We start from the raw sequence: 26,442 nt of genomic DNA on the forward strand, positions 1-26,442 counted from the left end.
GCGTATTAAAAGTAATTATAGTCCGTATAAAATTGGTTTGACACACAACGCCATATTGGTAAGTCGTGTTTTTATTCGGCTCCAAACGAATATGTTTGCCGGCCTCCGTGGCGCGAGTGGTAACGTCTCGGACTTTAATCCGGTGGTTCCGAGTTGGAATCCCGGTCAGGTGTGTCATATTCATACGCTATAAATCATCATCTGAAGCAAAGCATAACGGTGGTTTTGGAGGTTAGAAAAAACAAAAAAAAACGAATACTTAGTTGTGTGGTTTCAGTGTTACTATTTGTGAATTTTGTACTTTGATTTTACATAGCAAAGAACGCTAAATGACCAAAAAACGATTGTTTGGTTTTATATATATATGTAAAAAAATAACCTAACAAAGGATTTTTTGATCATTATGTAGGGATATTATTTGCTGTATTTGGTTATTTCGCCTTTTTTTGTTTGCATAGTCTTAAGTCTATCTGGGCTATAAGAAAGTTGGGTGTTTTAATTTATTTAATGTAAGTCATCCTTCTTGGTGGCTTTTCTTTTTGTTTTGGTGTTTTTTTTGTTTTTTTAAAATAAAATACAGATGTTTTAGCTGTTAAATATAATTCAAAGAAATTTGTTACTTAATCAGTTGTGATTTAGTTTACATTGGCAACGGCCATACGGTCTCTTTGTGATTGGTCGTTATGTTTGACAGCGGCCATCTTGCATTGATCTGATTGGTTTTCCTTTGTTTACATTTCCATCTGATTTATTAGTCTCTTATTTATTAAAAAACTGTATAAATTAAAAATAGATAGATAGATTTATTAAAAATAGATGAAAACAATCTTTGATGCGGGTTATATATCGTGCTAAAATTTTTTTTATTGTGTTTTATTTTTTTAAAATAATATGCAGATGTTTTAGCTGTTAAATATAATTCAAAGAAATTTGGTCGTTGTGTTTGACAGCGGCCATCTTGCATTGATCTGATTGGTTTTCCTTTGTTTACATTTCCAAATTAAAAATGTACAAATTAAAAATAGATAGATAGATTTATTAAAATTAGATGAAAACAATCTTTGATGCGGGTTATATATCGTGCTAAAATTTGAGCTCAATCGGTGCAAAACATTTTTTTAGTTTTTGAAGCCGTACACAAACGAACTTAACATTTTTATATGTATAGATAAGATAGTTTTTTTAAAAAAAAAAACATCTATATTTCATTGAAAAAGAAGTTACCTATCAAAAATTAAATAGTCCGATTATTAGAAAAGAAATTCGCAGATTTTATTCATCAGATTTGTTAAAATTAGGAAGTTAATATGCGTTTGTTAATTTGCGACAGATTACTAAAACTATCTAAGTTTAGTGTTTGTTTTGAAGAGTAGAAGTCTTATATAAGTAAAAGAAATCAAAGGTATTCTTTCTTAAATAGAAGTATATGAAATTAAAAATAATATATCTATGTTATTTTTTAATAATTTATTATTGTTAATGAGTACCATACAATAAACAGCTTATGTCATTTTAATAGTTAATAGAAAGCTATTTATCCCAACAATTGGCAATAGAAAATAAATCTTTGGTTTAATCGAATTTTTGCTTAGCCCGTTGATTCTGAGCGAGTCGGTTAACTAGAGGAAGAATTCCTCAGAAATAGATTAAAACAATTAAAAATACGATTTCGAACATTTATACATTTTTACTTCCTTGAAAGAAGAAAGGAAGTATTGTGATCGCGAAAAATTGCGGTTTTCAGATTTCAACGGAAATATCCATTTTGACCATCTCTGAATCCATTCTGACTAGTTTCGACGTGAGGTCTGTACGTACGTATGTACTATCTCGCATAAATCAGAAACGATTAGCTGTAGAATGTTGAAATTTTGGATTTAGGACTGTTGTAACATGTAGTTGTGCACCTACCCTATTGATTGCAATCAACTGAACCAAAGTGTCCAAAAAAGCCCAAAATCCAAAAAAAAAAATGGCTTTTGGCCTTTTTCTTAACTGCAATAGTAAACCCTCATTGAAAGCTTTTCAACGATATATCAAAAGTGGTACCTTATTTTCATTGGTTCCAGAATTATACCAAAATGAAATTTTAATTAATGAAATATTTGGATCTTATAAAGGGATGGCACATCGGTTCGAATCAGACTTCATTTCCTTTTTTTAACTTTTTTTATTTTAAATATATTGATTTATTAATAATCATTAACCTCTGATTGTAAAAAAACTTTTACAATAAATAATAATTCAATAATAACAATTAAAATATATATATATATCGGTTATTAACGAAATAAAATTTTATGTACTTCTCATTTAAAAAAAGTGTGTATATGTAATTTAATAGGCGTAAAAGAAAGTCATGTGGTGTCCACATCAGATTTCTATTTATTTTAAGGTACAGTAATTTTTTTACTTATAACTTCAATCTTTTATTAATAGAACAATATAAAGTTACTAGGTTAGATTATGTATAAAAAAAATATAACAAATAATTTAAGTAATACTTTACTCTTAAGTAATACTGTTTCTTAAAAATATATGTATACAAAAATCTAACCTTAGTCTACCAACCGTGTTGTTTATCACGTGACTTACATATATGAACACGTTGTAAATTGTAAAGTAACTTACACTTCGTGCAAGGTCGTCACGACTTAAGTGAGCAATAGTTTAAATAGTAACGGTCGGATTACCTTCTGATCTGTGAACAGAATTATTATTTCTGTTACTTTTTAAAGCTATACTTAACAAGTTATCCAATACAATATATCTTACACTAGTCGCGTTATATCTTTGCCGATAAATTTAAGACTTAATAACTCGTTTCATAATTGTTGTAAAAACTCGATGGTGGTCTTATTTTATTCGCCGATCTCATTTTTCATAACTTGCATAATTTAATTTCGCTATTGAATTTCGAATAAAAAACTGAAAGATACTTCAGAAAAAAAATGTTTTTATTTCTTTTTAACCTTAATTGACTTTACGACAGTGTGAAATGCGCAAAAAATAGTTCTAAAAATATTTTTTGTTAATTGTCTAAAAACTAAATTTTCTCCTTGTTTTGCTAAATAGAACATTTTGTTTCTGCCACAGATCCCAGATAAGAGCCATTATACAAGGTTTTTTACTATTACCTTATAAATGATAGTCTTTAAAACTTATAAAGATTGGCGAGTCCTTTTTGATATAGTCAGAAATCGTAATAGTATATCGTGGATGAATTGACATTATTAAATAAAAGTATTATTAAATATTTCCCGCCGCTGCAAATGATATGTCAATAGCTCTCTCAAGTAAGTCATAGTTATATGTGCGATATGATTCTTGCAAGAAAATGGTTCGTCAGCGCATTGTCTTAAGAGCTGTCCATAATATACTTGTAGTTTATGTTTTTTTTAGATCCTTGTGAACGTTTTTTTCTTTAAAAAAATATTGTTATTATTTTAAAAGTTTTTTTTTTTTCAATTATACTTGAGAAATTCATGACTATCTAGGATTACGGTCTGTTTACTAAGAGATCCAAAAATTTAGCTCGCTGTACAAACAGAGGTTAGACAAACATATAAATTATCTGGAATAAAACGATGACATCATGCAACTAAAAATGTTTTCATGAGCTGGACTGGGAGGTGTAACCAGAGTCGTAACCTGGAGAAGGAATCTAGGAGTGGGCACACAGGATGTCTGTCACTAGGTACTGAACGTCACTTTGATAATCTATAAATCACACCTACTTCTATTTATCGTTCGAATATTTGTTTTATTTATAGTGATTTGGTTTTTATTGGTATTGATGACATTGCTTTTATTTTTACTATTTTCTACCTGTGATTTATTTCTAGTGCTATTTTAAGTATTGAACTTTTCTTGAACCACTTATACAAGTTTTTCTTCTATGTGTGAGGTGTTGAACCTTTGTATGGTTTAATGAGGTGTTTCGTTGGGTACCTATCTTCACGTGATTATCAGTAATCAAATTTACTTATGGTTCCCTTTGAGGTACCGATTGTAAATGCTAACATATAGACAAAAAAAAGTTATCACTTTATCCCTAACATAATTATGTCACTTTTCCTATTAGTTTTTTAAAAAAATATTATTTATATATTTTTCAAAACAGCAGTCCTTACTGAAGTAGCTGTTATATGTAATATAGCCAATACTCTATAAATAGATCAATAAACGCAAAACTTTTGGGTGGAAATAAGAAAAGATTAGTTATTAGGAAGTAATAGCACACATTTTTATAAATTTAAGTCTCACACACGTGCTTGCCTCCGTGGCGCAAGTGGTAGTAAATCGGCTTTTCATTCGGAAGTCTGGGGTTCAAATTCCGGTCAAGCATATTATTTTCACACGCTACGAGATTGTCATTTCATCTCATTTACTGAAGCAATATCTAACGGTGGCCCTGGAAACAAAAAAAAGTCACACACAAAAGTATTCCGTCTGCTTTTGTTTGTGTTGGGAATTAAATCTAGGAAGAAAATTATATTTTTCTTAGTATTTTATAGAAAAATTTCATAGGTTATCAGAAAATTTAATGGGAAATAAAATAAGACTAGATTTTTTGCTCTTATTTCTGAGCACGTTATTAAGCTTAAAAGTATCGACCAAAACGTAAGGCAACCAAAATAGTTAAACAATGTTTTACCATACTCTTAAAATATTATGCTCATATTAAGCTCATATTATGCTCATATAATACCTTTTTTTTGTTTTCAAACCAATAATTCGTGTACGTTTTACTAAGAATACTTTAGAAGTTTTTTGTCTTACATGATTTCAGGAAATGATTCAAATGAAATTTAAATTACCTGGATTAAACAAGTAAATAAAAGTTAAGTTATTCATGTAATTTAAATTCAAGAAAATAGCGCTTCTCAAACTCTTTTTTAGTATTCCTCAGGAAGTGTTAAGAGAAAAAGATGATATAAATTCTCAAAAAAATTATTATTTTTATTTATATTTTTTCAGCTAAGATCGTCATAATTTTTGTGTTGAATACAATTCTTAGCTTCGTCTTAATTAAATCATATGTTGACGAGTTTCGGATACGGTCCATTTTCAATGGAAAATGGAGTAGTTTTCCACTTTCTTTCACTTTTTTTTGGCAGAGAAAAGAAGTGCCAGTACAGTGAGCTTTGAAAATGAAATATATCCGAAATCCGTCAATATATGATTTAATTATGACGAAAGGTAAGAAAGATAAATAATTGTATCCAATACAAAAATTAATTTCTCATAATTTTTATATTATTTATTAATAAGAAAGTACTGTTAAAAACTTTTTATTAAAGATACCGAGTTCCTTAAAATAATTAATACATTGCTTTAGTCATTTAGTCCCAAATTTTGCATCATAAAAAGAAAGGAAGAAAATTACAAATTAAAAATCAACGTCATATTTAAGTAGATTTCATAATAAAGCTTCCTACTGTAATGGGTACCGTGATTCGACTTCGGGAAAATTTTGACATCTTTGCGTTATACATCTCCCAAACCCCAAAACTATCGTCAGTTCAAAAATTTATAAATACATTTATATATGTATATATATTAACTTTCTTGTGGATACAATAACTGCCATAATTTTCGTCAATCACTTTCAAATTAATACATAAAATATAACGATCTAAAATCTCGGTTTAGTTCGTTAATGGACAAAATCGGACCACGTGGGTGGTAATGGGAGGAATTTTCGAAAAAGGAAATAACTCGTTTAAAGTTTCTACTATTCTTTGGATAAGGGCCTAAAACTTACAAAGTAAAGTTTTTTGATATGACCCATTAGCCCAAGGGGTGGAAAAAATGGGGTTTCAAAGACAAAAAAAATCATACCTTCTTTAATAGACACAGTATTGAATCGATTTAAATGGTCGTTAGTCCACTAAACATTATCTAAAACTTTTGTCTGAAACAATTTTTGATATGGCTAACCCTTACGGCAAGGTATGACCAAAATGTTGCAGGTTTCTGACCAAAATGTTGTAAGAAGATGGGGCTTGTCGTATGCTGAATATGTGAAACCTTTTTTCAAATGCAACCATTGTCGTATTGAGTAAATTTGAAGTTTTTTTAAGGTGGAAATCTTTTTTATACCCTACTTAGCACCGGTGAAATCTACCTGCGCCTTCGGCGAACCGAAAGAATTTTTCTTAATTTTCACCTTTTTCAGAAACGAAAAGGTGAAAGAACAAATAATCTAGTGTTTCTTTAATTCCTTCCTCCTTTACAAAGTGCTAAATAAAAATTTATTTCATATTTTTAGGATGTTATTTTTAAGCATTGTACTAGTGAACAGTAGAATGAAATTAATAAATTAAAATATTTTTCCTTTTTAATGAAATTAATTTTGGCAGGTTCGATGTTGCAGGCAGAAGCGTACTCGTCTGTAACGCTGACGGTTTGGCTAGGGTCTGAAAAACTTATAAAAAAATATATATATAATATTTAAATGTCCTTCAGAGAGGCTGTGTTAAATTCATATCGTAAACATATTATTCATATTTGAAAATTAAAATTTAATTTAATTTAATTATTAAAATAAAATTAATAAATTAATATATATATATATATATATATTTACTAATTAATTAATTAATTATTAAAATTAATTTTTTTTTTTTTTGAAAATTAAATAACGACTACTAAAGGGAATGACAAGCAAAGCTACCCCTAACTTTAAATGCGAATTTAATTTTTAAAAAAAGCAACGGTTCAAATGTACAAAACACGGTGGTTTTAATTATGCTATGTTAATTGTATTCTTTAAATTTTCTCTGTATCACTCATTTTTATTTTATCTATTATTGTATTACAAAATATAAAAAAAAGTATTTTAATAGATCAACATTTTTGGGTTCATGGATTTTTTTACATTTTGAAGTTTTGAAGACCTCCGAATCTAAAAATACATTAAAAAAACTCGGAGTAAGGTCTCGGTCTCTCTCTCTCTCTCTCTCTCTCTGTGTGTGTGTGTGTGTGTGTGTGTGTGTGTGTGTGTGTGGGTGTATGTTTTTTATTCTGTAACATTCCGTTTTGGTATTAAATACGCAATACTAACAACATAACGTGTTCTGCCGTAGGATAAACATTGTTTAGAATTCATTTTCACTTGTAACGAAATAGTCAATCTCCAGATTTATTGGTACTAATTAAATTATTGGAATTATTAAGTAAGGACTTAAATTAGAAATCGTTTGAGTAATTGTTTAGTTTGTGAAAAACCATAAAATATATTTCTTTATTTATAATATATCTTTCTTTAAAAATAAATGTCTTTATTTATTTTAATAAAGTACATAAATTTCTATTTTTCCATCAAATATATTTTACTATATTTGTGTATTGGACAAAGTGTAAATTTTTGTCGTTTATCTTCAGAAAACTTTCTTTCTTAGGCAATTTTATGTCCCATTTTACAGTAAATTTTATTTTGTAAATAGTATTTCCCGAGAATTATTATAATATAAATTATTTCTTTTAGAGTTGTTAATTATTAATTAGAGATTTTATAATTCCATTTGTTTATCTCAAATCTATATATTTTGCCTGCAGTTAGGAATGTATGACTGCCAAAACATAGATAAATAATTTTTAAACGAAATTAGAGTTAAATGAAATGTAATTCTAATAAAATTTATTAAAAAAGTAGGGAGGCTGAACTAAACTAGTAATTGTGATTATAAAAATTAAATTACAAATTTCCATAAGCTTACCTCACTTATTGTAACCAGGTCAATGATTTCTTTAAAGGAAAATATGAAATCAGTTATTTTTGTGATATAAAGAAAATCTTACGTTGATTTAAGATTAAAAAACTAAACGGTTATAGTTATTTTTCTTTATTCAAGGACAATTAAAAGAGAAGACCTTAATTAAAGATATAAATTATAATCTCTCATTTTTAATACCTTTAAAGCAATTAATTTCATCCAACCATGTATCTTAAATTTTGAAATTTTATTTTGTGTAAATATTTTTTCTGAAAATATTAATAATTAATGTAAAAATAAATAAAAGAGAATTAATAATAAATTAAATATAAATACATAAAGAAAAAGGATATTTGTTATATTAAAATGTAAATGAGTAATGTAATCTTATAATTTATTTACAATGTTTCTTTTAACTTTCTTCCATTAAAATTTAAAAAAAAATCAAGGTTATGAAAAGGAAGAAGTATTACGAAAGTGTTCTTTCATATTTATTTATTATTAGCTATTATTAATATTATGCAGAAAAATTTCTGTAATTCTCAATGACCAGCCTTGTGAGAAGGTTATACTTAAAGATTTAAAACTGTTTATTCCTTAGACGTGGTATTTTGTTAAAAATAAATAATAGATTTCATCTAAGGAAAAGTGAGATGTTTACCGGGTAAATACTATAAATTATTACTTACAAAGAGTGGAGTATGGAAAAAATAATTGATGAGGAGCTGGTATTATTCCTTAACCCATTCAGAAAGATTAAAGATTTCTTCTTTTGGTATTTTAGTTTAATAATGAGTTTTCACAGAAAGATCTAATGATTAATTTTTCTTTATTAAACAGTCTAAGTTAATATTATTTCACTTATATCTTTAAAAAAAAATCATTAAAAGATTTTCAAATTTGTTCTTAGTCAATCTTTCTTCTATTCGCTGCCGTAAGATACTAGCTGTATATCATATATCAGATTTTACGATCATATTGATAAATTGGCACTGTATCCTTGATGAGTTTTAAGTTTTTTTCAACACAAAATAACAAATCAAGGGGCTCTTATTTCATTCCCTAATCATGTTTCTGTTAAATTGTGCCACTTAAATTAAATACCAAGGGTTTTCTTTAAAAGACTGAAAATAAACAGAAGACAAACACCTTTTATTGGACCATTTTTAATCTAAATCCATTATTCTCCCATGAAATGCGTAAAAAATTATATAAATATGCTGCATTAACTCCCTAATATCATAAAACAATATTCTCATTCTTTTTACAGTTACGCGCTTATGAGATAAACGTTTTTCAGTTTCAAATCATTCCATACGATAGTTATTTCAGTCAGGGATTGTATTTTTATAACTAAGAAAAACTTATAAATCCATTTTGTTAAGCGAATAAGAAAATATGTAGGCCTATAGTAATTTAAACTAACAATTATTACGAAGAAGACGAGTTCATCTTTGAAAAGTAGAAACTTTCAAAATAACATATTATATTATATTAATGACTATAGAAAAGAGAGAGTATTGAAACGGTTGCAAGTTAACCTAGGATAAATTTTAGATCGCTGCTCTTAAGACAAGTCACAGGTCAAATATTTTCACGCAAGTAAGCCCGCACTAAAGGAAAATATTAATTTATGATTTAATTTACTAACATCACTTCATCTGTAATATGTATGGATGATGAGTGGTGATATTTTTAAATATATTTTCTTACTAAAAATATAAAAATGAACATACTCGTTTTTGTTTTAATATTATAAATTAATCATTCATGTAATAGTTATTACTTGGAAAAGGAATTCCGAATTTGGCTAAAAAGAATGATAAAATATAAATAATCAACTAAATTTTAATTTAGACAGTTTTTAAATTAAAATTTCGAGTAAGTGTGCGTTAAAAGGGAAGTTACTGTAGAAATAAAATACGATTATTCTCAGTTTTTACCATAATTACAAAGTGAGTTTGTTAGCCAGGATGTGTTTGTTGTTAATTGTAGCTTAGCAGAAGAACTGTAGTCGGGGACTGTATCAAGGATCCGTTAGCATTTAGAAATAACTGGTTCAGCCAGGCCTCGAACTATCAGCCTCTTATACAGAAAGGCAAGCGCTAACTGTCCGCAATAAGGAACCATCAAGATAGCAACCGACTCAGGTATGATAACGATGCCATTTTGCACCCGATCGCACTTATATTATCTTTCTTCTAATCGTATACTGGTAAAAATAAGATAAGAATCAGACAATTAATGCACTGATTGTTGTATTATAGTAAGCGTTAATTACTGAGCAGAGTCTTGTCTCCAGTTAACCTCAGTATTCAGTAGTTTAAAATTAATAGTAACTAATCAACCAAACTAATAATAATTTTACACTTATTACGAAATAATGTTGGGTAACATAAGGTATGCCTTTATGTATGTATCGAGTAAATTTATGATAGTCTGTTAACTATTGAAATGTTAGTTAACACGAAACTAAAATTAATTATATTTATTACTATTTCTACTTGTAAAAAATAATTAGCTTTTAGCTATTATTAAAAAAAGTAACATGTAAGAAACAGAGAGAGAGAGAGAGAGAGAGAGAAAGCCCTGTTTATGGAGAAAGGATAACGGAAACTAATTAAAATATTTCTTTGAAAAAATACAGCAACCAAAAAAGCTATTTTTTTAAGTGTGCATGCACACACGTAAACAAAGATAAAATAAATATTTGGAGACTATTTTCCTTATTGATCAAAGAGGAAAACAGTTCCCAGCTATGAGCTTATCTATAAATTTAAATTAAAAACTCTACGGAGTGTTGTTTTTCTCTATTGCATATATTCAATAAAAACATGATTCACTCTTCTTCTGCCGTAAACGGTAATTTTTCGTATTTTTTAAAAATTTAGTAAAACTTTATTTCAGAAAAAACCATTTCGTACAAAAGATTTTAACTACAGCTGAAATTTTTTGAAGCGATGCAGCGTAAAATGTACATGAAGTGGCTCATATTTAACTAAATACTTATATTTCAAGAATCGCGTTGATTGATGTTGCTTTTCTGTAACAGTTTTTATGTTGTTATCTTTTTTGTTCAAAGTATTACATTAATTGTTTTAATGTAAGTATAGTATTATTAAAAAATTAAGAAATTTGGAACGAGAATTCGTTTCTAAAACTGAGCAAGGAGTTTTTACACCAGACAAATTCTTCCAGTTCTAGCCATATTTAACATAATATATTCAAACTTTATTGGATAACTTAAAGTTTTAATAGCCCAATTACAGCTTAAATCATCGATGATTTATATACTCTAATTATATTTTTTTGAATTAAATAATAAATTAATTTTGTACAATAGAAAAATAATGTTACTATTAGTTTACTTCTATATCGTAATAAAAATCCTTCTATTTGAGTAAATGTGAATAGCATGCATCACCAAAGACAAAACTTATTTTTAAAAATGTACATCTTACGAAACCACTAGATTGAAAAAATTCCGTTTACACATTATTAAAATATGATCTTCTCTGTATTATTTTGGTAAGTTATGATTTGTGTAAAAGAAACCTATAGAAATTACGTCAGATCATACAAAATAGTAGCCCGTTTTATACGGTTTTTTCGGTTAGAACAATTTAGACTTTTCATAACTTCATTAAAATATTATTTAAAAAATTATTTATTACAGCTTTCTCACATCTACCCTACTCTTAAGCGCCATCTATTTCGATCAAAAGTGTCCTCCTCCCTCAAATTTCGTTTTCAGGCGTCCAAAACCATCCACCTAACTTCACGTGAATTTTCCATGTTAGGTGAAATCCATGACCAATACAACTCAGCGTCAGGATAACTTGGATCAGGTGTCGGCTGTAAACGGCCACACCATATTAGCTGCCTAAAAATATTATTTTTTGAAAAAATTTATAAACAGTCTTTCATTTGATTTTAAATAATTTTTTCCATGATCGGTTTCACTTTGATGTTCATTTTAAAAAAAAAATTGTATTTTGGCTTTTAGTAAAGTGATAACTTTTATTTGTAACTGAAATATTTGTTTTAACAACACTATTACGCTACCTCTATTATATCATATAATAACAGGATAGAAAAAGATAATGAAAAAACCTAAAATTTTCGTTAAAATTGCTTGCAATTTGCTTGCGAACTCGACCTCCAGTTAGAAAAGAGTACAGTCGGTTTCACCTAAAGCGTAAAAAACACCCTGCACTCTGTGGAGCAGTCATGAAGTATTTAGGTAGTATTTTTGTGCGTTTTTTTTTCGCCAAATAGTTCGTAAGATACAATACAATACAGATACAATTTTGCGAGGTTTTATCGTTGAGCATACAAAAATATTGTTTATATTAAAACAATGATTCTATTTTATTAGGTAGACTTCATAAGAATGCTACCTTTTGTAATGTGTACTGTGATTCGACTTCCGGAAAATTTCGATATATCTTCACGTTTCACATCCCCAGACACCAAAACCACAGTCAAAAGTTCATATATACATTTTTATATGTACATATATAAATTTAACTTTCTTGTGTACGCGATAACTACCGTAATTTTGCACCAATCACTTTCAAATTGTTCTTTAAAAATAACTCATCACAAAATCTCGGTCGAATTCCCTTAATGGCCAAAATCGGACTATGGAGGTTGAAATGGGGGCTTTTTCGAAAAAATATAAAATCGCTATAACTTTCTTATTAAGTAAAATATGGAATTTATTTAAAGTTCCTGCTATTTTTTGTATAAGGACCTAAAACTTATCAAAGTTTTTTGATATCACCAACCATTGGCCCAGCGGGTGGAAAAAATGGGGTTTAGAAGACATAAAATAATCATACCTCTCTTAACAGGCACAGTAACAAATCGGTTTAAAGTGGTTGTTAGTCCTCTAAACATTATCTAAAACTTTTGTCTGAAACAATCTTTGATATGATCAATCCTTACGGCAAGTGATGACCAAACTTTTTCTGGAATTGTAAGAAAATGGGGTTTTTCGTATGCTAAGCATGTGAAACTTTGTGTCACATGCAACCATTGTCATATTGAGTAAATTTGAAGTTTTCTTAAGGTGAAACTCATTTTTATTCCCTACTTAGCACCGGTAAGATCTACCTCCGCCTTCCAGCGTGCCGAAAGGGATTTTTTTTCTTACATTATTTTTATTGAGTTATTCTGCTAGTGAAATGTATAATTAAAAAAGAAGCCACTAGTATAATTAAAGAAGTATAATTAAAGGATCCAGCCACTGAATTTGGGCAGGTCATTGGTGGCAACGGGGTCACATTTTTCTACTCCCTTCTAACTGGGTTGCGTATGTAATAATATTTCATACAATTTTATTGAATACATACTATATTCTGAACTACTATTAAACACGAAAAATCGTTTACCAAATTACTAGTATTGCTGTAAATGAGACAAAAAGGGACGGTTTCGGCAAAACCAAAAAATTGCTTAAGTTTCTTCAATTTTACGTTATAGAAATTAAGCTACAGGTTATTCGAAGTGATCCTAACGGGGACTCCAGAGATAAATTAACTTTAAGCTCGGACTGTATACTCCTAAAAACTTAAATCAAAACTGCCATGTAAACAATCAAAATTATATAATAATATAAGATGGAAAAAAAAAATTAGATGAAGATTTAAATTGATGTTTATTTGTTTATTCACTTCAGTATTTATAATTAATTCATTACAATCAAAAATTTTACACATTTTTTTCATATAATAATTTTTTTCAATTTGTATGTCGTTATGAATATGCATTAGATCAAGTGACGTCTTACCCTTTCTTAATTACCTACTAAGAAAAAAAGATATATTCTCGTTATTTTGACAATGCAGCATTAGTAAAACTTTGCAATTCTTTTCAACTGGGTTTTGAAAATGCAAGACCTTCGGACCTTTGAGAGAGGCCATGCCCCTCATGGCCCCTCCTGGATCTGCCACTGCACTGTTCACACTGAAATAGCTTAGTTTATAAAATACATGCAAGAAAACCAGTCTATTTAGATTTCTTCTGAATTATTTACAAGATCTGATTAATAATAAAGTTTGTTAACAGGTATTGGTACATTACCATTGCATCTTGAGAACACATCATCCAGGGGCAAATAATCTTGAGTTGAAACCAGTACACAAATCGAAACGTTATATTATACAAGTTTTACTAGTAATCAATTTTTAAAACTTATACCTGATTAGAAGTACTTGAACATCAGGTATAATTCATTACACAAAAAAATAATCAAATACCAGATTTCATTTAAATTTAATCTAGGATTTGACGGTTGTCCGAAACTGGTTTGATGTTATTCTTCATTTCTTTTGTTTTATGCTAATTTTTTTATTTTCTACGTTCTACATCCTCGGTTATCATCGGTTTTTTTCTTTTTTACATTGTAATCTTTATCTTCCGCTCTAACTTTTAACCTGTACTCATTCCTCTATACCAAATTACGCAAACCTGTATGTCTCATTACATGATCTACAAATCAATTTCATCTCTTAATAAGATTCAGCCCTCATTTCTATACTTTTCATTTCATCCTCATTTCAAATTTTATTAACACACAATCTTCAGCTTCTTTTAAGACTACAATCCTATTCTCCATGTTTTTCTACTGAAAATTCTTAACTCAACACAGATGTGTTAAACGATTTCCTTTAATCCTTTGTATAATCTGTATTAGATATTAGTAGACTTTTTTTACGTGGAAGTTATCTTTCAGGTGCCAATCGTCTTTTGTGGTCTTTTTTACTTCACGTAGTCTTCGTAATTTTACTAGCTAAATAATTTTTTTTTCAGAATAACATTTTGTTGTTCTGTCTTAGGATTTAATTCCTCATTATCTTTCCTTTTGTCACGACTTTATTACCTCGTTTTTGTTTTTATTTTTTTAAACTGAATTTCATAACAAACTCACATAGTTTTCGCTAACTCAAATTTGATTTTTTTTAAAAACTGTCATCCACGAATCTTAACATAATTTTTTTGTTATCTCTTCTCCTAAATCTTTATTTTATGTACAAAAAGAAATTGGGAAAAATGTTTTCTCCTTCCTTGTTTCACGACTTTCCGGATCAGAAGTCATATAATATTATTATAGAGATTTCTTCATAGATTGTAAATAACGCTTTTTTATATATATTTAATTCAAATATTTTATTGCAAATTAATCTCATTACACATTTGTTTCTGAACTCACGTATTCAATAGCACAGAAATTTATTATAAACAATATTATCTGAAAAAATTTAGAATGCACAAAACCTTTATAGGAAACACAGAGAAATTCCCTTCTTTTAACAAAATTAGATACACTATTTTTAAAAAGTAAGGGTGAACTTTGTTGCATCAACACTTCAAACAATAGTTTCGGAAATAAAAGATAAAACATCATTTTGAAAGTTTTCCTCACTTTAATATTATTGGAAGAGAGTATTTAATAAGTACATACTGGTAAGAAGAAGGGTTATATGATACTTTTAAATTATGTTTTCAGAATTCTTGGGCCTAAATATGAATTATCTTTTATCAAGACAAAATTTAATTCCGTACTGTAAGCACATGATGACGTTGGTGGAGTTCCGATTGTCATATTTTTATTAATTTTGCTATATCCTGGTCGATATTTTGATTAAAAACGTTTAATGAAATATCTTCATACAACAGAAGTTGTTATGTCATCTCCTGTATAGATGTCATTTTAAAATTCTATTCGATAGAATAACTTAATTTAAGAAAATAAAGTTATTCTATAAAACTGCCCACTTCGTTCGTTTTATGAATGCAGTTTTTTTGGTCGTCCAATGGAGTGTTATCGAATGGTTTTGATACGATTAACTAAGTAACTATTTGAGCCGAACTAGTTGCTTTCATGTTGCATTATAACTAACTATTTGAGCCGAATAGTTGCTTTTATGCATACCGGCTTGGTAAATTATCATTGTGAGGATAAAAACAACAGCTCACCCCATTATCTTTATGAATTATCTGATAAAAATAAAGCTGATGATTATTAAACATTGTATATATAAATTGATCCTCGGCATAAGATTCACATCTATGATATTACGTACCGTTTATCATGATTTCTACTACAATTTTTTACAGTTGACCTCTCTAGCAAGTAATATCTTTAAAATATAAAATCGTGTCGTTATTTTATACAAAAATAATCAGCAATTATTTAGCGTCTAGTAACTGTCTTTAGTAATATTATTTATTGTCTTTAGTCATACTGGCTTTAGTTATTTTTTTATCTCGTTCATTAGAAGTAGTAACAATTACTTTGTTTTTTCTTAGTTCAAAATTTTTATTTAGTGAAATTCAGAAGAACAAGTTTTATAAAATAAATCAGACAAAGCTGAACTACTTGTTCTGGTCGTTAATTATTCATCTCAGCATGCATGTTTTGTAAGGTGAATTATGTTCACGCAATCAGTCTTGAATCTTCATTATTTTAATTAATTTACTTCACTTAGTGAACGGTATATAATGTTTTACAACAGTTATCTTTGAAATTAATATATTTTAATATACAATGACCTGTAATTGTGCATCGTAGTATTTATATACTGGTAGTATGTACATATCATCACATTAACTTAGTTCGTTAAACTTTATGAACAATTTAACTAATTTATTTTATATTATCGATTAAACAATTAAGTAGGTTAGAAGTCTATTTAATTTCTTCTTTTTTTAAGTTTTCACATCCAGTTTTGCTTATAAATTTTTTTGTGTTAAGAAAATAAAACTTCCTTTTCAAATTTTTTTTTGTGTTTTCAATCACAAAAGCTTTGCCTACAATTCTTTAAATAGATTTTTATAACTTGTTTTGAATTGATTGTAATAATACAAACAGATTAACTCCTTTAATTAATATTTATATTACAACAGCCGATAATATTGTGGGAGTTGGCTGAAAAACTAGAATTATTTTTCAAAAATTGTATGGTAATTTATTCGGAATTCTAAAAATACAATCAGCGTGAAAAAATAAAAAAATAAAATGAACGATATAAATAACAATTGAGACCTTCATACTGACATGACGGATAACTTTTGCAATGTTTTACCTTTTGACGATCGATTGTTATAATTAATCATACGTGAAGTAAGTAATTATAATTATAGCACATCAATGTTCCTGAGGATGGATTTCTAATCCGAAAGCGCTCAGACATACTATTAAAGTTTGTTGGTAAGTGGAAATTATTATATTAATAAAGTAAATAATATTCTTGAGAGATACAACTTTACAATTTCTTTTATATTTATTTTTTAAGTCTGATTAATATTTTGTCCCTTTCACAATAAAGTAATAGTTGTTCCACATGTCTTCGGCTGATGTAATGAAAAAAAATTGTTTTATTTTATGCAAGTTTTTTTAAATGAAATGTGCGGGCATCGACTGCTACGATCGTTTAGCCGGAATGGAAGTTTGTAGCTAATGAAAAGATGCCATGCCTGTCCGGGATTCGAACCCAGGACTTCCGGGTGAAAGACGGAGGCCGGCGCGAGTGATAGCGACGTATTGGTAGTGTAGTTATTCATACTCTTTAAAATTTATTAACGATTTAAATTTAGGCTTGGTTACAATAACCTCCTTAATATAACTGATAAATTTTGAAACATTTCCAGAAAATTCCATCAAATGATACTGGATTTGAGATATGAAAGGAACATCTTAATTAAGGCTTGCGTAAATTCGAATATAAAGTTTTAAATGTTGAAGACTATGTTAATCTTCCTGTATCGTAAATTGATTTTTTTTTGTAAAATTAACTTTTCGTTTGTTTTTTTTTTAGTTGCTTCCTACTTTCGTTTTTATTTTTTAATCATTAGCTACTTGTAGTTTTTTCATTAGGCAGTGCTTTTATTTAAGTCAATAAAATCATGTATTAATTTTTATCACACGAATCCCTAAATTCGAATTGCAATATTAGCAGTTATGAATTGAAAATATATTTAAGTAAATGTATATTACTTAGCCATATCGTAATAGTTTAGTTTTTTAAGAGCTTTTAACTGCCTTTCCATTAAATTTTTTAGTGATATGTTTTTAAAATATCGAAAACTGTGTTATATGCATAAATAAATTTTCGTATGTTTATTTTAAATGATAAATAGCCGACCTCTGTGGCTGAGTAGGTAGCGTCTCAGCATTTCATGCGGAGGTTTAAGGTTCGAAACCCGGTTAGGCATGACATCTTTTCATAAGCTACCAATTTCCACCGGGCTAATGACCATAGCTGTTTATGTCTGATCTTAAATATCAAAAAACAATAAAATGTAATGGTATTTTGGAAAAAAAATTCCGTGATTTAGTATACTTTACTATGTTCTATACCACTAATCACGCTAAAAAAAATACCGCGTGTGTTTTTACAGTAAATAAGTCCAGAACAGGAACATCTCTTAAGTTTTTTTTTAAGTACTTGGCAAAAATTTTCAGTAATTAAATTAAATCTGTTAATTTACAGAAAAATAGTTGGAGTAAAATAAAAATTTATGTTATAATACTTTCTATGCAAAGAAATTTTATAAATTTACAAAAAATTATAATTTTAACGTTATGAATTTAGTGACATTTTCATTTAACATTAAGCTTTTAATTAAAAAATTAAAAATATATTTATATATACATAAACTCTTTCAGATTTTTAGACCTACCTTTATTCCATTTCATTCAATTAAAAAATAAGAATGTACTCAATTAGTCATTCAAGACAGAAAAATATAAACAATGAACCATTACATTTTTACTGTTATGCTTGCACAAGTACACGCAAGAATAATTGCGATTAAATTTATTTTAATTTAGGTGAGTTGTAAGGAAAGATTAAAAAATATTTGCTTTTAACAGAAGTACGTGTACAGTAATATTTATGATAAAACTTAAAATACTTTGTGTATTTATACATAAAATATAAATCAATTTTTATTTTCTAATTATCTTTATAGGTAATTTTAAATTCATGCAGGAAAGATTTTTAATTACAATAAATTTCATTATTATTATTACTAGTTTATACGTCTACAGTAATAATAAAATGTTTCAACATATATAACTCTATAAGGAAACGCAATAATTAATTATGCAGTAGTATGTGGAAAATTGGTGTCTCGTCTTAAAGAGGATGTTGAAAATGAGGCCATAGGTCCAAGTATAAATTTCTCTCCTGCAAAAAACCTTCTCTTAAAAATATAATTAACAATGCGATATAGTAAGATTACGGTGTATTATTTCTCAATTTATTTTTTATTTTTTTCTTAATAATTTTATATAAATTATTCAAACGATTACATTTTTTGATAATATTTTATATTATTTATAAATAAATGTTGAATTATTATGTAAGCGAAACTAAATAATTTTTTCTTTTTTTCATATAGGTAGGTGAAAATGAATCTAAACTTCTGCGAAATAATTAGAAGATCCTTATTTAGAGTGATTGTTTTAAGGTAGGTTTTCAAATTGTTCATTTCGATTAAACAAATATATTTTACAAAATAACTATTTAGATTAATTTTATTTCAAAATGATATTATTTAAAAATACATTGTACTTTGATTTTTCTTTCTTATTTGTTCTCTTTTGAATTATTGCACGACTACACATCCATCAGATCTTTATTCTTTATTTTATAAACTTCACACATGACAATAGTAAAGGTAGGCTGTAAAAAACTCAAACAAATACTAATAAATTTGAAATTCTGTTTTTTTTTTTTTTTTAATTACTTTATTTTCAATGAATTAATATAGCTTTATACTATTATATGTAAATTATTGTTGTTCTTTGAATTTAATTTTCTTCATGTCAGTTCAGAACCGTTAATATGGGATTAAATTTGTAGAAAGTTATGTGATTTTAATTTGAATTAATATATACGTAGAATATCAGACCGAATGTACTGTTCATTCCTTCTTTATCCTGTTTATTAATTTTCCATAGAATTTAGGATCTAAGAATATTTATTTTATCTCCATAATCACCGCTTTAATTCTATGTGATAGGCATGCAAATTTAATATAATTAATGAAACGGAAAAATTGCATACAATTTGTCAGTCATCTCATAAAATTAATCCTAAATTCATTAAAATGAAATGTTGATATTTTAAACATATCCAAAAGGACTACAACTTGCACACTATAAAATACCGAACGAAAAATGTTTTTGCAAATTTCTGAGCAAGAAAACCGACTTTTCGTTATTTTATTTTTTATAATACTTTTTACATAATGTTTTTGCGCAAGAAATATATAAAACACAAATTAAGTGCAAAAACTAAAAAAGGTATACGTATTTTTTTTTAAATTTAATATTAAAATAAATTTTCCGTTTATAAGAAAATTAAAATTATTATAATCGTAATTAATTGGAATAATTAAAAATAACGAGTAGACCTTACACGCAAGCATCAAGTTTAAATTCACTAGCCAGTATGATTCACTGCATAAGCGCGCATGAAAAATACACATATGCAAAGTCAACACAATTTCAAATTGAGGTTGAGTGTAATTGATGAACCAATTTTCATCAAATTCTCACATACACAACTTCAGATACACTACTACAGCATATCCAAATTTAAATGAAATTGATTTAATAGTTTTAGAAATTTTTGACCTACAAAACTTTATACATTAATGGTATTTTTGAGATTTTTGAGCCACAAAATTTTATATATGAATTTATATATAAATGGTACTTGTAAAATCTTCATACATCAAAACGTTCAGAAAATTCATTTTAACCCCCGAATCCCACCATACCAAAGAAATACCTCAAATTGGGTTTATGTTGTCTATTAGTGACCTTAAATTGAGCGTAACTCAGGAACGACTCAACCAATCTTCATCAAATTTTCACGCATATTTCAGATATATTACTAAAGCATATCTAAATTTAAGTAAAATTGATGTAGTAATTTCGGAGATTTTAGTGACAAATTTTATACGAAGGCCTGTATGTATGTTTTTTTAGGGAAATTACATGTTAGCTGAGTGGTATTTTCGTACGCTTCATACCTCAAGATATAAAGAAATTCAATTTCAACCCCTAATTCCACCGTAAGACTAAAATAATACTGTACTTTTCGGAAAGTCAGTAAAAAATATTTTACAATAAATGTATAGAGGCATACTTACGAGTTTTTCCTTTCTTGCTGACGCTATGACAGACGAACGATAAATGAGCACATAAATTACCTTTTAGAACTCTATCAAGCAATACACCATTCACCTAACCCTAAGTTATTAAAAAACTGCTAATTATAGGTTTGATAATTCTAGGGATGTGTTATCTTACAATTGCCTATATTTTTCCATGAACCATAGCATAAGATGTTATTCACCCACTGTCATTCCCAGCTGCACTCCACGCTCAGACCACATCAGTACCTACTTCGAGTGAGGTTGTGCTGGGAGAAAGAAGAAAATACAATGCTAGTCTACCAAGGTCAGCCCAAATAATGCTTTCAAATTGATCTATAAGGATCGGTAACAAACAAACAAACAAATACCCGCGCGATAATAAGAAAGACCCAGCAGCAAGGGACTGTTGTCCAGGTTCTGCGATTAGTAGGGGGATATGTATGCCCCGCTATCCTTACGTTCCGTTCCGTTGAGAGCTATAATTTTTTTCCCGAAAGCTGATCAGCGTTCCGAGGCCTGCATAAACTACGAGTATGGCCAACTCTACTTCGATACGATCACCCGGCTCCAAACGACTCCCCGCGTAAGCATAACCCTGCTCTGTCGATGAGCGAGCCTGCAGACGCCAACATCCAGAAACTCAGCGAAAAACTCAAAATGATCGGGAAAGAGCAAAAACCACCTCGTGGGTTGAAATACAACTTTATTTTCTGCCCTAAGCGATTAGAATTACCGCTATCCTCACGATACCAAACCTCAATCGGCTGATACGGTGAACGTTATCATCCATCACTAAGAACTAACAGCTGCCCGTGGCATCATGCACGCTAGACAGATTTTGCATTCGGATTTATAGCCGGTCTTTTAGCTAAACCACGAAAATAGTCAATTTAATCTCCCTGTACGAAACTGATCTCCAGTTGGGTCTGGTTATTATATGAACTGATAAAATTTAAATCTAATACGTTTTTGATTTCTTAATATGTCTCTAACTCAATAAAACCGCCGCCAATAATTTAGAATAAAAAAACAATACTAGTCTTCTGCACAGAAGTGTGTAACGTTACTAAATAAAATAAAATAGATTTTATTTATTACAAAATAAATATTGTTTAATTTGTCAGTAAAAATGAACCGTTTTTCTGCAATATAAAAATTTTTCATTGAAATTATTTTTTTTAATTCAATATATTACGTTTCAATGTAAATAACGCAGATAAACGGAAATGATGTTTCGTGGATTTTTCTTTATACAATTATGCTACACAATCAATTCCTATTTCAAAATGTATTCTTTTCTTTAATGTATATAAAATAATTATATGTGAATGTATTTGTTCGAGAATTTGAATATAAAGATAAAAAAGAACAAAATTCAATTAATCCTATTAATAATTAATATTTTACAATCGTACAATGCAAACAACTTATAATATTAGTTCTTTCTCTCTTTTCATAAAATAGAACGGGACTTACATAACCGTTTGGATGACTGTCTGATGATTTCTTCACAATTGCATTTAATGATTAATGATATAAGAAATAGAAGAATATGTATAAAATTATTTTCATTCACTACTTTTTTCTGTTCTTGCTTTTATTTCTTTTTGTCTCAATTTTTGTATGAATCAATCGGTCTTATATTAATTATTTTATATTTTAATTGTTATCCACTGGTCATACAAATAGTTTTTTTTATAAATAAAACTGTTCTATTTTAATTAAAATAATAATAATAATAAATAATTATTTGTATTACTTAGGTCCTCTTCAATTGTCATCCAGTTGTGAACAGTAATTTTTTTCTTTTTACCGATGAACATCTGTGGTTGTTGAACATCATTTACTGTTAGCCGAACATTTCCTGTTTTTGAAAGAGTAAATATTGTTTAATGTATTCTTTCCAGCTCATTACATTTTACAAAACAATATATATTCCCACAATTTTCTTCCGTTTACAAAACATTTTGTTTCTTCTTTAAACTCGAATAATTTTGGTCTCTCCTATTGTTTTACAAACTAATATTCCGTATTGTTACATAATTTCGTTCACTTACTGTTATGTTATCTTTTATTCTTATAACGTATTTACAATTAGATGTAGTTATAATGCTCTTTATGTTTATTAATTCAAATAACGGTACATTTGTACTATATTTTATACTTAATTACATCAATTAATTTTATTTTTTATTATTATTTTTAATTCAATACTAATTATTATGTTTAGATTTTAAGCAGTTATAATTAAATATTTTAAGTTAATAATTAAATTCTCTCATCAGCTCATTTTTCTTGTTTAATTTTTTTTTCAGAAATATAAATTTTCAAACTATAAATATTGTTTATTATTTAAAGTAAAACTTTCCATTCCGAGTCAGTAATATATATTATTGCCGTTTATTTACAATGGTATTCTTTTTCTGAGAATTATAAATATTCATTAAATTTTAATATTAGCAGTAACTGCATTTATCTATACACACACACTCAGACCCGACAGTAGCTAGAAGACCGGTTGGAGAAATATATATATATATATATATATATATATATATATATATATATACTATTATTATTATTTTAAAAGCATAGATAATAATAACAACGAAGGATCTAAAGTCAATAATCAATATACAATAAACCATTTCCCTATTATTTATAACTTAAATGTAATAATTAAATATTATATTTAAAAAATAATAAAAGAGAAAATTCATTGATGTAATTATAAACAAACAATGGATAGTTTATTTTGAATTTACTTTTTTTATCAGTTAATAAGATGAGAAATACAGATTTATAGCTGCTTGAAGTAAATTAAATTTCAATAATTATTACAAAATTTCCGTTGAATAACAGTACTTTAAGCGGCAATCAATCCTTATGTGTATTTAATACATGTTTGAATTTACGTCGTTGTAGTACATCGTGGTGGCCTATGTATATATTGTCAATACAACCTCCACTTCTGTCATATATATATGTATAATAATGTTTTAATATAATGTTTTTTTTTTTTTTGTATGTGCACGTAGGTATGAATAAATGTTGTATTGTTTATTTATTTAAATCATATGACAAACTGGTTCGTACTCTCTTAAGTCAATTGTACAATAACAATACAATATAATAATAATACACCATAAAGATAGCATAATTCAAAAACTGTTGAAAAATGCTATTAATAATTTGTATAATAAATAAAGATAATTTTTTTTAAACTGCTGCTTTATCTAGTGATAAAGAAATCAATTCTAAAAAATAATAAATAAACTAAAAAAATAAAACAATTAAAAAAAACTAACGTATAATTAAAAATAAATAATAAGTTTACTAGAGACAAAAACTCGAACTAATAAAAATGTTGACTACTATATGACACTGTATTCGTTTTAAAAATTAACTACCGGTCTATATTGCATAACAATATATTATTTTTAAACGTAGTAAATAAAAAATTGAACGATTGTACTTTTCTGTAAAAGTATATTTCTCCACTTATTTGTGAACATAACAATTGGATAGCAATTTTAATTCTTAGGTAAATAACTCAAGAATATACTGTCATAATATATCTATCAGGTGTTTGGAAAAGAATTCCTAGGTTTTAAATTAAATTTAATTTATTACATTTAGAATTATAAATATATTAAATGAAAATACGAGTCTAAATTTTTTTTAGCTTTTACTGTAACTCAATATGAGCGCCGTTTAAAGCCCTGCAGTCATCAAACCGATAATTCACCTCATTCTACACTCTAGCGAACATATCTGTTGGAATCGCTCCGTGACTACTGTTATTCTGTTATTCTTTGGGGCAGTTGACTGAATTTTTTTCTTGATATACGTTATATTTTACGTACCCTCCAAAAAAATCAATCGGCATCGTGATGGCTAAGCGACGGAAGCTTCTCTTTTTTATCCATCCTTCTTGGAAGCTATTGTTGAGCGTAATCCGCACAGCTTCTGCATGATGTTGACGAGCTCCATCCTGTTAGAAACGTAGGCCTTACATATTTCCAATCTGCAGGAAACACAAGGTTTTTTATCATTTCCGAGTACGTTACTCGTATGATATTTACAGACCAATTTCGCCGAATCATGTGAATTCTCTGAGCCCGTACTTGATAATTATGGCGGTTCACGATTCGATTAATATGAAATGAAGATTCACCACAGAATAAAATGCCCTGCAGGTAGTTTTCATCAGCAGAAATGAAGTCTGTTACGATTTGAATCTCTGCCCTTTACCGTTATGTGTAACTTCATGGAGTAGTTACAGTTGATAAGCGTGAAATTTCAGTCGCTTATCATCATGAACAGCGCTTTTAGAAATGTTTAGTTGACGACTAGCATTACGAAATGAATATTTTGGATATCACTGGAATGACGGAATGATAGTCGAATTCTTTCTGCATTTTTGTCATTTGTTTTAGGTCTACCTGGCTCTTTCAAAAAACTTTCCTTTCCAAAACTTTTTCACAACATTTATGTATACTTTTGCTACTTTTTGTGTCATCCGGAGAGTTTCTAAGATAGACTCGCGATTAATTTCTTAGCTTACAGTCACTAAATTTGTTTTTGCGATTTTGTGTTGAGACGATATCATGGTACTGAAGCCTAGGCTCATAACTGCTTGACATGTGTAACATTCTAACGCAGCTGCTATCTGACGGAAAATACTTCAATTGAAACTTAATTGTTGTCGCTTTCACAAGTTGGTTTGTATGAGTATATGTACCGATGTTTGCTTAAAAATAAATAACAGTTGGAACCACCTATTCTAGCTGATTCTAATGAAATCTAACATTTGCAATAAATTTTAAATCAATCAAAAGTGGTATTTTACCGTGATCTGTAAGATATGTCTATACGGGTTTTGTAATGAAATTTAAAAAGCTGGTTTACTTTATTTAGTTTACCAAATTCGGGTTAATTATTGTAGACATATCAGTGATTTAACAAAAATTTTTATCCTTTCTGAATTTTCGTAGTAGGTGAAAACGTATTTTTCCATAAGGAAATCAAGTATGATAAAATAAAATTATTTATACTCTATTTTTATCAATTATTACGTTAAGTAATAACATTCTCTTGATTACTTCAGGAAACATTTGTTTAAGTTTTTTTTTTCAAGAAAAAGTTTATAAATCTTCGTATTTGTGTAAGTGTACATAATAATTCGGTAGCAAACAGTATCTGTATATTGTGTAAGCCTAATTAAAATTATAGTTGTAAATTGTTTCAGTGCATTTTATTGTTACGTTATTGTGCGCATTTTAAAGCCACCTGTCATCTCAGTTGTGTCTGTTTTTTTTTGCGTGGGGATATAGAAGACCGATAAAATTGTTTTTAACGAAACTTCAGAATGAACGTAATTTAGGCAATCATAATAATTTAAGCCGCTAAAATTTCAGTAGTCCTTGTAATGTCTTCAATTTAAATATTCATCAGTTGACCGAGAACGGTCAAAGAGAGTTTTTGATGAAAAATGGATTTTGCGTTTTCTCACCCAGTATACACTTGACCTAAAACTATA

At 28.0% G+C, this 26,442-nt stretch overlaps 1 protein-coding gene across 2 annotated transcripts in view; it reads left to right on the plus strand.

Annotated features, from left to right (window-relative positions):
* The window catches only part of ck (unconventional myosin-VIIa ck), a 303,003-nt gene that overhangs the window by 33,687 nt on the left and 242,874 nt on the right, over nt 1-26,442 (plus strand). The window contains exon 1 of one of the 2 annotated variants that reach the window (XM_075355399.1): nt 19,165-19,202. The exons of the other annotated variant lie outside the window; for it this stretch is intronic. The gene's annotated coding sequence lies outside the window, so the exon portion shown is untranslated. Of the gene's footprint in view, nt 1-19,164; nt 19,203-26,442 lie in introns of those variants that run through there. 2 annotated transcript variants of the gene reach the window in all.

The sequence above is a fragment of the Lycorma delicatula genome, chromosome 2 (genome assembly GCF_047948215.1).
Source record: "Lycorma delicatula isolate Av1 chromosome 2, ASM4794821v1, whole genome shotgun sequence".
NCBI classification, from domain to species: domain Eukaryota; kingdom Metazoa; phylum Arthropoda; class Insecta; order Hemiptera; family Fulgoridae; genus Lycorma; species Lycorma delicatula.